This window comes from Monomorium pharaonis, chromosome 4 (genome assembly GCF_013373865.1).
Source record: "Monomorium pharaonis isolate MP-MQ-018 chromosome 4, ASM1337386v2, whole genome shotgun sequence".
Classification (NCBI taxonomy): domain Eukaryota; kingdom Metazoa; phylum Arthropoda; class Insecta; order Hymenoptera; family Formicidae; genus Monomorium; species Monomorium pharaonis.
This window is the reverse complement of record NC_050470.1, coordinates 25,898,998-25,912,747: the sequence shown is the minus strand read 5'-3', so window position 1 is coordinate 25,912,747 and position 13,750 is coordinate 25,898,998. Positions and strand designations below refer to the sequence as shown.

The 13,750-nt window shown below is 38.6% G+C and overlaps 1 long non-coding RNA gene across 4 annotated transcripts in view; it reads right to left on the bottom strand.

The window, feature by feature from the left end:
* Positions 1-13,750, bottom strand: part of LOC105831524 — a 221,029-nt gene that overhangs the window by 184,793 nt on the left and 22,486 nt on the right. The window contains exons 2-3 of one of the 4 annotated variants that reach the window (XR_004963102.1): positions 6,275-6,375; positions 4,017-4,049 (exon numbers count right to left, since the gene is read on the bottom strand). The exons of 2 other annotated variants lie outside the window; for them this stretch is intronic. This is a non-coding gene — a long non-coding RNA (uncharacterized LOC105831524). Of the gene's footprint in view, positions 1-3,959; positions 4,050-6,274; positions 6,376-13,750 lie in introns of those variants that run through there. One more of the 4 variants, XR_003625408.2, reaches the window with a different exon arrangement.

Here is a 13,750-nt window from a genome sequence, read left to right as displayed (position 1 = left end):
AATTAGCGTCCATAACCTGCTTAATAATATAACAGTCAATTTGCCGCGATTAGTCGGTGTAATGATAGCTCCCCCGGATAATTTATTGTTAATTATTCTCGGTCGCGGTACCCTCGCATACGTATGTATCCGTCAGGCGCCGACAACTAAATTGACAACTAATTGAAATATTGCTTGCGCCAGTAATCAGAGGAAAAATTATCTCACCGCCGCGCGGAGTAATGTTAGAGCCCGCGTGCGAGTACTTATACTTTAAACTCCCCCTTCTTTGTTTTGTGCCTCTTGTTCTCCTCTACCCTTTCTCATCACTTAATCCGACATCGCCGTCTTCAGGATAAGTAGATTATTTTCGCGGAAAAGTGGTGACATTATCGCAATTAGATTACTCGGCTGATCGTCACACTGGTAATTTGTTGTGAATATTAAATTAAAAATTTAAATTTATATATAACGTCACATTAATTCCAGCTATTTACGTGAGTCAATTATGTAGAAAGAACAATTAACTGTAGTATCTAAATAAAAACTGAACTAGATACAAATCAAATAACAATTCTATTGGACCATCAAAATAATGTGGAGTGCTCAAACATAATATTGTTGTAAAAATTTTGACATTCCAAAAATAAATTTAAACATTTATTATAAATATTTTAATGGTCCACTATAATTATTTTCAAATCTGCATTTTAATAAATTCTTTTGTGTACAGATTCGATCTTACGCGAGCATAGATCTTTTGCTACAGAGGAACAAGATAATAAACTTTAATAACCACTTCAGAAGCTTTGAATCGATTGCTTAATATAAAAAAAATCGATAACTTTTTGAAAGTAAAAAAAAATTGTAAAATTTGAAAAAATTAACTACAAATCTAAAATTACTTGGCCATATATTTCTCAATCATTTAATTTACATGAAGCATAAAGTGTACTTTAATAACAAATATAACTTGCTAACAATTCAGTGAAAGGAAGTACAATTATGCAAACGAGATCTGTAAAGTCCCAGATATTTTGTTACGTTTTAATATTTATAATTTCTTACTTTTAATGCTAATTTTCCAGGCGTTTTTTTCTGTATTTTTATTGCAAATTTTCACATCCGTTTAAGCAGAAGCCAATGATCCGAAGATTTTGCTCTCTCTCTCTCTCCCCCTACCCTTCCCCCTTTCTCAGGATACAGTGAAGGCCAAGAAAAAGCCGACGGAGCTGGCATTACACAAGGTGCGCATAAAGTCCCATGAATTATCGCGTGGCTCGGCGCGCTCGGCGAGCGCGGCGGACTTACGTGTTCGGAGAAGCAATGCTCCTGGTATGGCCGCGGGATGGCTAGAACTGCCGATCCAACCTATACTTACCGTCACTGAGATAATCTAGCCCTAGCCTAACCCATCGTAATCCAAACGGCGAAGGGGAAACCGCGAACTCTCATGTCGAGTCTCGCCAGGGTTCACCATCCACCCGGCGAACCGTGTTTTGTCTTCAATTCGATATACCGTTCGGCAAGCCTTTCGAACACTTTCGACGCAAGCGGTGGCTTAGTTTGGCTCGTTGAATGAAATTTAGACAACTCTATTCACCGTAGCACAGTTTACAATAGCGCTCTTGTATTTGCTTCTACTATTTAAAAGAATTGTAAACGAAGGAGATAAATTTTTGTTGCCGATAAAAGAATATATTCAATATCTTATCCCTTAGAATTTTGCAAGCAACGTAATCAAAATGTAATGTAAAATATAAATACTCAATTTAAAAGAATTATATTCTGAGATATAAAGTGGTACTTAAAAAATACATCTTCAACTATTAACATTAAAAAATTTAAATGTTTCAATATTTCTAGATTATTATTAATAATATATACATTGTCATAATAAATAAAATGCAATTTTTTACTTCTTTGATGCAACAAAGTAATATTTTATCGCCTCAAGATTTACGGACGTCCTGTACAAACCTGACAATGGGTCTGGGGTCCGTGGGTGGTGTGGTATCCCATGGACGAAGACGCCTCGACCAATGGGATTGGGACGTGGGTGGTTGCGGTGGTGTTTTCTTTGTCGGCCGTAGGTTTGCGTGGGCTGCACGGTCTGCAGGATGCAGCATCTCTCAAAATGGTGGTTCCCCGAGACCGCGGTTCTCTCGTGACCACGCTCTCGTGCCGCGTACACGCCATTTCACGAAATAGCAACAATACCCGAAGAGTCCCACACGCGGGTGTACCACCCCGCCATTTTTCTTTTACTTGCGCAACATTTTCCGAGTATCAAGATACTCACGCTAGAAAATGACTTCCACGAAGAAATTTCCTCTCTCTTTCTCTCTCTCTCTCTCGCCGACGTCGCGCGTAATCGATAGGCTTGCTCGCAAACGCCGCCGCTGAAACGTTCCGATACAGTAGGCAAAAAATTATCAGCGAGATATAAAAATGGTACGATAAGTGATATTGTTTCCCGGGAATGTTGGCTAGCGTGGTGTGACGACCTTATCGATTACTGATTGTATGATTAGCAACGAATGAAAATTGCAACCGCAACATGGTACGTTAGGAATGTTTCTCATATTGCGCGAATTACACGTAAGCGGTTTACGTATGCAGATGTGCTCACTAACATATTCACTACACTTGTCATTATTGTGAAATTATGAAATAATACAATATACATATATTATATATATATATAATAAACTTACTTAATAATTTTGTTTTTAAAACTATTTATTATTTATTTATATATGTATATTGTATTATATATATATATATATATATATATATATATATATATATAAGTTCACACACATCCATTTATCAAAGATTTTAATTACAAAAATAAATTAATTTAAAGATTTGCTATTAAATTCTTCTCTGTTATAACTATAATTTTGGCTAAATTCCATCAATGATAAAGAAAAAACATATGCATATCTTAGATTACAAAAATTATGTTATCATAAATAAAGTTTGTTTTCCTGAGTGACCAATAAGCTACTTCTAACAAGGTATCGAAAAATATTCCAATTTCGCACAAAATATTTAATTACCAATGAAAAATTAGTAGAATTGGATATAGCAGATGACAATTTGGAGGGAGAAAGGGAGGGATCATCTAAAGGCTAGGGGCAATTAAACAAGATCATCCGTGACTGGCGTTCCTGCGTGACCACCCCGCAGCAAAATATTTCGCTCGGTCTCGAAACAGGTTTCCGAGAATTTTTCTTGAATTTTAATTGCGGCTTACACGTATCGTAAGTAGGCATGGGAGATAGGGCTCGTATAGATACGCTTGCTATCGAGTGCGATCGTGATGTAATATGTACGTCGTGTGTAATGGGCGTGTCGAGATTAAACCGGACCGCCGGCGCCATTCCGGGTTCGCGCTCTAAAAAAAAATCATTTTTCCCTCCCCGCTGACGCTTACGTATCTCCGCTATTTTCTCGTGACACGCGAAAACATTGCGAAATACGCAAAAATTTCGCGCGTAAATAAACGACTCCGAATTTGCGCTTGGCACATTAAAAGATAATCATCTATAAAGATGCAATCTACGTAAAAAATATTTCAAGTGTTTTTTTAGAGTACCTAATAATAAACAATAAACAATAATAATAAACAATAAAGATAAAGAAATAGTAAAAATTATTTATATTTCTTTGGTACATTTTAAGTTACATTTAATAACTTCGAATTCTTTCGCAGTATGAAGTTACTGCTATAAATTTATTAATATTCCTTCTGTCTGTAAAGTAATTAATCTCGTAATGGCATACGATCAAAATACGTAATAATATGCTTTTCTAATGAATAATATTAAGTAATTAATAGTCATTTCATTCACGTTTTCTTTCACCTTTCGCGATGAAAATTCCGCGGCAATCTAGAGTTTGATTAAGTCCGGCGTTTATTACCATAGAGAAATTTGCATATTATTCGATTAATTATGCAGCCGTCACCATTGAAAAAAGCTCTTCCAAGGATAATCTTCCAATTATAACCATCTCAACAAGACTTGTACAGATCCTTTTAGTCTTCATCGCGCAGGGCAAATCTGGAAGCAAATAAAATTAACCGCGGCTGATTTATACGTCGAGATTTCGTAATTTATTGCGTCATTCTCCAAACGGGCAGCAAATTCAATCAGATATATCAATATCGTCGTTTACCTGGTGTATTCCTAATTTAATCGCGATTTACAGATCGCCTATTTCATCCGATTATTCTCGGCGTTATTATCCTTACACGGAATGTTCGAGTGTAATCGCAACATCGATAAGCCGCTGTAGATTTCCGACGGTGCACGCTTGCAAAAAAAGCAACTTTGCATGATCACTGATAAAAATACAACCGTGGGCTTCCTTCGCGCTCGCTAGATTACAATCGACCGAGGTAGTCGTGACTACCGGCACTATCATTCAGGTTTCCCGCGGAAGTAAACTAATATCACGACATTTTCGAGCAAGGTCTCACCGATATCGGTGCCGTTTGAGCCGTCACATAATTTTCAACTTTCCAAATTTAAATTTAACATAACCCCGCTGAGACTCACGTGCCACGTGTTTTCACTCCGTTATGTTAATACAGTACTTGCCATCGCAAGTCTATCTAGAACTATGCTATCGCTTCGCAGCTACAACTTCGTCGAATTTAAATTATAGCTCGTGCTAACATAACTTTCCTGTACAGTCTGATAAGTTAAACAAACGCTAAAAGATGAATGAGTTAAGTAGTCAATTTATCAATCATTCTAACTCGTTTTGTGCAACTTTCTTAAATTGCATTTCTTTCAAAATTTCTTTCAAGATCGAGCCTTAGTTTAATGAAGATAGAGATAACGTGAATTGAATCAATAACCTTCAGTTTTATTTCTATAAATGCAGATGTTTTATAATCGTGTATTTTTCACAGCAAGTGAACCTCCACCTGATACTTCATTATAGTAATATGCAAATCTTAATGTTGTTCTTTCATGTCCATTAGAATCAAGCAAAGTGATCGTGACTACTGGCACTATTGCTGAAACGTCCTGTAGAAAGACTGCTAATACCTCTGGGTTCTCAGGCAAGGTCTTCTCCATGTTGGTTCCTTGGAAACAATTACGCCTCGTGGGTTATAATAACGAACCGTTCCTCTAGAATCGTACGTACGTATGTATACGTGACGAGCCGCACAAACGCACATGTACATACACGCGTAGATGAGCTGCGCTTTTATCGCGAGCGTGAGCATCAAGTGCGTACTACGAAGACGGATGGCCTCGTAAATCTATTGGCAGCACGCATTCCCTCGTTTTCGCATTCTACTTTCTTCTTTTCTAACACAGCGAGGGCTCCTAAAGCCCACTCGCCCCGAGATTTATCGCCTAACGCCAAAATGCCGATGGCAAACTGAAGCGCTCTAGAAAGAAGACTCCATTCGTATTCAACATTCTCAGATAATTATTAAGTTAGGGTAAAAAAAATTACATTGATTACAGTCGCAAGTGACAGCAGCAAGGTAAGCACAAAATAAATAGAACGCACAAATAATCAAAAACTTCGATCTAGATCAACAAATAAATGTAAAAATCTCAAGTATTAAAATAAAAAAAAATTTAGGAATATTATAAAGACATCTTTAAAAGAAGAACATGGCTCGCAAATAATTGTCGTAAAATAATGTAACAATAGTCTCACTTTCATTCTGTCAATAATCATCCAGAGTTCTTACTGCATGCCGTTTGCGTGATATTAGCTAATAAGAATTACGTAAATTGCGAAAGTTCGTGACATTATCAAACAAATGCATACGATGTGTATTGCTCTGTCATCTCAGCAAGGGTAGAGGTAGTAAAGCAAAGTAGCTAATTTGTATGTAAGACTGAAGAATTATGCAATTCTTCCGATATTCAGTGCCGACCCACGTGTACCGCAAGCTAGAACTGTTACTTATATTGCATGTCACACGGTACTCGTTTCTGTCAATAATTGTCGGGCCATACTGGCCATTTCGGATACATGCGTTCGCGTTAGCCGACCGTTCTGTTTTTCCTTTTTTTCCCCGTGCAAATTTCAGTGTCACCAAACGATGTAATTTGCCTCGTGTCATTTTACGCTTTCCTACTTGATACATCGCCCTGAATACTCCAACAAATGAATCGTCGTTGCCGCTCGTTGCGCGACGATGATGTGTTATTGGCGTAATGGTGCAGACCAGCTGTCAAAAATAACGAACGCGCATCTCTTGCCCCTTCGAGAATGACGAAATTGATAGAATTGCGTTCCTGTGATGGTATACCTGTCGTATGCCATGTGTGAAGCGTGCACGGCATCGCATGCTGGCGACAATTTTCGGAAAACGTCATGGTTATGGCCTCGTAGTAATACTTCCTCGCCATCCTGAAAGATAATCGTGCAAATGTTCATTCGGTGATGCATCTGACGAAGCCGTTGTTGGAAAAAAAGCGAAAAATAAATTTTTAATGTGCAATAATTTTTTCATAATATTAAAGTAATATTAAAGAAATATATATAATACATTATTATTATATTAATGCATTATTTCTCTCGTTGAGCGATGTTTGACGAGTTCGATGCACAAACCGTCTCAGGAAATTATTAGTTTGAAGGTTGAAGGTATCAAATCCTTTGTTTTACTTAAAGTACTTTAGCATTAGAAGCAGTCGTCTTACTATCTTGCTCTTCTATGGCCAATCTATGGCACACATGGAGCCCAGACGCATTCTTGTCCATCGCGTTTCGACCCCCATATTTTGGTGAACACGCACTCCCGTAGAATCATCACATTGAATCCTGTCGACGGTGGAGATATAAATCCTCCCTCTCGCTTCTCGGCTCGCTTTCTCAAGCTGACACTAGCGAATTAACAGATCGCACGGTGGCAATTAAACTCCCCAAAAGAATTCGAACACTCCACGCCACGACGGTTCCCATGGTTGCGCTATGGTGTCCGCGTGCGAGAAGAGAACGGCGGGGCGGTAATAAGAGAACACGAGCGAGACGCTCGCGAGGGGGATGAGGCACGAGTATCGTCGACAACCCCGGCGTGTGGTGCACAGGGAGATCCTCTGCGTTGCGGCGGGGTCGTGAGACCGCCGTAAAAAGAAAAGAAGTGAAAACCGAGAGAGGAAGAAACGGCGGTGGACCTGGCGAGAATGCTGCGTCGGTGCGCAGAGAGCAATATTTACGAGAGGGGTTGGGTTCTTCGAGTCGGGTTCCAGCCACGGAACGTAATTGCATCGGCTGGGGTACCCTGATTTATTGGGTTATTACCGATCTCCGCGCAAGAAGAACGCGTGGTGTATGGGCATCTTCGCCCGCACCCTGGTCCTTCGAGATCTCACCAAAAAAATGGCGGGAAAGAATATTGTTGAACGCCATTGTGTGTATCCTGCGAACGTAGTCACAATGGCAACATGAAAAATCGATGGAAGTTTGCTTAAAAAAAGTCTGTAAGAGACTTGCACGAAGAAGTTACGACATTACTTCAAAATGTTTGATACGCAATCGTGTAAGTTCGATCAAAGGTGTCAAAAAATTAATAAACCGTATTTCGACGTGTAATAAATAAAAATCGTCGCAAACAAAAAAACAAATTGACAATGCTTATGTCTTTATAACTGGTAATGCGACGACAGTTAAGTGATCAAAATTACAGAGCCATTAAATCACAATGTGACATTTATTACTTTAGGGTAATACTATATCATTTAACTGCCAATAATGTTCTGTATCTTCTTCGATCGTGAGCTAAGTATTTTTCATGTTTAGTCGCTAGTTAGTTAAACTATAATAACAACGACCGATGTGACAAGTAGCAATGCCCACGCAAATCGTATTATATGTTATAAAATAAATAGATGTCAATATATACTCATATTTCTTACATATAACATGTAAGTTGATTATAGCTTAGATAAATAATCAATGATTACATTAATTTCCGTTTTCTTCGTGTAAAATGTTCATGATATACGAACAATAATAAACAGTTACAAAATGCCTACCTTTCACATGGCTATTCTATCAATTTGCCGCATTTCAAGAGAACTGGATCAACGTATAAAGAATGGAACAAAGTGCAGCGCAACGTCTACCTAATATCAAATCTCGCATTGCAGCGCGTACACGTCTTCGCTTTTACGCGTGGCAAATAAAACCAAGAGTCCAGTCAACATCGAAATTATACGTATAGATGGCATTGATGTATGGCCGAGCGGGTTTTGATAGACCCGACGGCCCTCGCGGCCGAGTTATAATCGCACCGCGCATCGCATCGTTTTTCTCGCCGAGCCGGAATCCTCCATTTTGAAACGCGCTGCGGTAACGTTAATGCCTGGTGTTCGTACCGCAGAAAGGATCAGCCGGATCATTGGATTTCAACTCCCCCTCAAATCACAATTATTATTTTCTGCGAATATTGCGCGCACGTTAGGTGTTCTTTAATTGCACGTATACTTTTTGAGCGCTGAACTCGTTTACTTCACCGAGTTAATCTAAGATCAACTTATACGATACATGAAATACTTATTTTACAGTAGGAATAGATTCATAATTTATTCCATAAAATTGACATAATAATTTTAGCATTTATAATTTTTATTTTACTTTAACATAAGAATATTCGTATTAATATTGACCGTAAACTGTATTTAAATTCTACAGCACCGTATCTGTATTTAAATCTTTATCAAGTCCGCAAAGTATTAAAATGCGAGCGTCATGCCTCGCGTGCCACAAAATAGCCATAAATATATAATTAATTAAGTGCCAGTTGATTATTTTCCAGGGATCGCTAATGAACAAAGATCGTCGACCAATTTGCTAATAGGCGTTCCTATAAATTTCTCTTTAATCGCTAAAAACATTCTCACGCGTATGTTTTGCACATACAAACATAATTTCATTCGATTCATATCTTTAACTTCATTCCGATTTAACCAGTATCAAATTTAGATAATTATATGTAACGATACGCGTATAAATCAAGTTGAAACATTTTAATCCGCTTGCGTGATGTAAGAAATGAATTTTTTCAAAGGCGTCGCCGATTCGCGAATTTCGAAACGAAAGCTTTGCTTTTTACCGGCGCAGCGTGCCGAGCACAGCCGCGAGTCGGGAATGGGTAGAAATAACCTCGGCCTCGGGATATAAATCTTCCGTCGACAGATGCACCGCCCTCGACGTTCTGCATCGACCAACCAACCGACCAGAATTTCCGAGGGTAACGCCCTGAAAAACCAGACTCGCCTTGGATATACCTATTGCATTTGCATGTCATTTCGAAGAAAACTATATCCTGCAAGTAAATCTAAAAATGAACGAGAAATACAATAAAATTGCCCGATGTATGGCCTTTCAGTCATTCCTTCTCGGAGAGACTCACTATTTTTTCAACTGTACAACACATGCATACCAATGTGATACATTTGGTTCTCAATTCTTTAGTTAATATCGTATCAAAATTCTTTAGTACAAAATGGTTTTAAAGATATTACATTAAATTAAAATTCTGTAAGGAGGAGCCGATATTTCAATTTATTGGAAAGCTTTGGCTGACAGGCACCTATTATCTTTATTTATTTAGAGAGAAAGATAAAGATAGGCACGCATGTTTTTTACCAAGAAGTTAAAACGATCGGCCCTAAGAGAGATAAAATCTTATTAAAAAATTGAAGATCTTGTTTTTTCTAATACGCGGAGATACCGCGTATGTACATGTAATGCTCCTATAAAGAACGCAATAAAGTGCTACGATGGTGACTAATTGGCAGGCAATTCCACGAGTTGCGGCGCGTTTTTTTCTACGAATTTTTTATGGGATTAATGAAATGAACGTGGGCATGGGAGGAAGTTAACCTCAGGTACGACGTGTGTCGCGTGATTCGTGAATTCCCCGCGGTTAGTTTCGAGCCTTCGTTGTACTTGCATTCGTGACGATTCGCGCCGTCGCTTCGACGAGTACGTATAGCACGCGTTCCCGTACGCAACGATAGATCATCTTGGTATCGTGTGTGCGCCTTCGGCCACATGTACACTAATGTACGTGTGACGAGTTTTCCTCCCTCGGATGCTAGCCTGTCACGCGATCCTTCAAGAATCTCACTGTTGCTTCGAGGATTTGAAAATCTTCGAAAGCTACTCCCTCAAAAAAAATATGTGTACATATTACGGTGTTTTAAAAGTTTAAGACGTTCACATTATAATATTAAACTCTTTAATATTTAATATTTAAGCATATGTGAAAAAGTAATAAAATAAGAAAGAGTTACTAAATACGTATCTAAATTATACTTTATCAATTGGTAATTTACGTTAAATAAAAGCAATATATAAAGACTAAAATGTTAAATAAATGAAAAATAAACAACGTAGACAAAAATTTAACAAACTGGATCTGTTTTGTATTTACGTGATACAATACTTCAAAAAATCTAGTACAACTAATGTTAATTTTTTATCAATTTATGTAGCTGATAATAATGTAATAGTGCAATTTTATACTCAATGTTTATATTTTCGCAAAAGAAAGTTTATTGCAGAATATTTTATATTCATTGTGCATACTATTTGCATTCATTATAAAGAGTAAATCAATATTTTTGTAAAATCTATCCAATTTCCTAAATTGTACCATCACAAATTTGATTACAATAAATTATTAATATAAAACTGATAGTAATAACGCCTAAAGATAAATAATAAAACTATTGATATCAATAAAAAGATCTCAAATACAAAAATAAATTTAAGCCAGTTTTATTTCAACCTTTTGTTACCTTTCCATGTTTATTATTTATTAATTATGAAATATTTCATTCTTTTTTAATAAATAAATAATAAAATAAATATTGGATAATAAATTCTTTATGTTTGTAATTATTTTAATTTATAAATTCAATACTTTCAAAGACCACGATTTGGATTACGATTTAGGTAACTAGTTACCTATAAATCGTTATACCTTTTACGTCATGTTACTAAAAGACTTATGATAATAATAAATTAATTTGTTGACAGTTGATTAATTATTTTAAACATTAAATAAATTGTAGTTATCCCAATTTTAACATTATAAAGCAGGCAATCGCATGTTAAATATTAGGGTTACTATTTATGTGAAAAAAAATGACGAAAAGTCGATGGCGATTCTAACATGTTCCACGACGATCAGGATATGTTACACTAACGGAGACTATCTTATCGTTGCGAACGTTCTTTCCGCACTAATAGTGCGGAATCTTGTTCTCTGCTCGCCGCTCTCAACCCTACCATTGTACGACGCGGCAGAGATCGATGAATATTCACGAGGAGAACAAGCCCGATCGCTCTTCCTCGCGACGGCCCCTGACTTATGTCTACTGTCGGATTTTTCATTATGCCGTCATACTTGCCTGAGATTTAATACGAACGTGAGGCTTCCTGAGAGCCGATCATAATTCTCTTCCCTCAACTCCAACACGTACTTCTTACTCCTGATATTACTCCATCCATTTTAGGGAGACTTATACGATGTATTTCGTAATATCGATTTTGTAATCAAACAAATTCTAAATCAGACACATTTTAGATGTAGGATATTTTATGTATGTATAATAAAAAGTATCTTGTATCTTTAAATTCTTCAAAATTAGAGATTTTGTAACTCCTCGAAATTAAATTTTTACAAAAAGTGTATTTGTGTGTTTGAAAATTAAATATATAATAAAATTAATGTTATCTAATCTAGCATTAAAATTAATATGTTAAACGTAATGTAAAATTCTATTATGTTGCGATTGTATCGAAGTTTTACTCTCGCCATTTCGCAGAACGTTGTGAAATTTTCGTGTGGCTCACAGTCGCCTGGCGAGGACTCGGGGTCCAGCATCGAGGCCCGGAGGTCGTGCATCACCAGAGTCTGGCAGGATAATAGCTCTCTCTTTCAAGGAGTCTTATTGTCGGACCATGCGTCAAGTGATTGATAGGCACCGAACCGTAGTGTGGAGCGCCACGATATTTCGAAAGCTGCACGCGCGCGGCACGAAAACGAAATGGCCGAGAGCTCGTGATGCGAGGAACGCGCGCGATACGCCTGCACGCGGAAATTCGCGTGAGAATCTCACTGTATTCCTCCAACCGAGTCCGCCCGCGGACTCGGATGCGATCTTCCTGGATCACGGTCGTGAACTTCCTACGTGAAGCGATCAAGGCCGCTAGTTTTGCGGCGGGAGAAGAGTCGATAGTCTGATATTTCGAACGCTAAGCGTAAACGCGCTATCTTATTACGAGATAACACAGAGCATCCTCCCTTTCAATCTAGTAACGGAGAATAACGTCAAGACACTCATTCTACGTGAGTAAGAAAGAATATCAAAAAATATCGATCAATTATGAAATGCATAAGCATAATTGTATGTTTCATTTAAATATTTGTTTTTGTCGCGGAATATTTCATTCACTTCAATTAAGAGTATATTTTTTAATTCAATGTTCCTCTCATTTCTAATGCTTTAAATTTCATAAATTTATTTTTAGCAATGTTAATTAAGATTTACATAAAGCAAGAAAGATTTACCACGAAATATTTGCCACGTGTCAAATATGCGCAAAAGTAAAAATTCAATAAAAAATTCCTAAACGTCTTCCTTAACCGCGCGAGTGCGTCGTTCGCCGTATGTTCACCCATAGTTGTCGCTTCTTAAATCCAACTCCGTCGAAAACCTCCCTCAAAGTGATTTTCCACGACGGAACTAGAGCCGCAATAAAGAGGGTGCGCTGAAGAAGGTAGCAATTTGACCGGCCGGCGGAGTTCGTTGTACCTTGCTGTGCCGAGGCACCTTCCCTTCTCCTTCTAACCATCAAGCTGCTCGATTTTTGGGTAACGGCGACAAGGACGGTGCACAATGTCAATGCGCGCGGTTGACACGGTGTGGTAGGCGGTTCGCCTACCGGAACGCTCATTATCTCCCTGGTGAGTATTGGTTTCGGAGGCGTATAATGCCGGGGATCGGTGATCATCTGCCGCGTGGTCCGCTCTGTATGTCAGGTGGAGCCATGCAGCAGGCAGAGCGCGGGGACTCGACCTCTCCTGCTCTCGCATATCATTACGAAAATTGTGCTCGAAAGGTGTAAGCCGCGAGTCGTAAGCCGCACACGGTCGTGCATATGCGACGGCGGCGGCAGCGATGCGGCGAGGACCGTGCGTGCTGTGCGTAATTCTTGATTGAAGGGATCGTCCGCGGGGAAATAGGAGGCCCGGCCGTAACCGACACGTGGTTCACGCCCGAACGCGGAACGAACAAAAGCTGGAATCCCTTTAACACTTTAACTCCTAGCCTCGCGTGTAATCGCCGGCGTAAACAGACCGTACGCCTCGCGAAATGAGTAACAATGCTCATGCCGCCGTTGCGCGTTATGATCTTAGTTGCTCTTGGCTACGGTTAGTATACTGCGGCCCTAAGGGCCGCCGGTGCGGCAAAGAGAAGCGGAAAGTACGGTTCTAAGGCAGAACAATGCGCGAGTGAGTTTTACTTTCTAAGAAAAATGTTATTTCAGAAACATTTCGAGGCATGCAGAATTCACAATAGAGAATTACAAGGTTGCAAGATGGTATTCGTTCAATTCAACCACGTAATCACGATGGTGCATAGTTTGTTTAAAATTACAGCTTTATATAAACTTGCCCCGCAGTACACTCTAACAATTCCAAATCAAAACGATCCTCCATTGTAATTTCTCATGAACACTTCCCAAGCGGTTGGAGTAACGCACG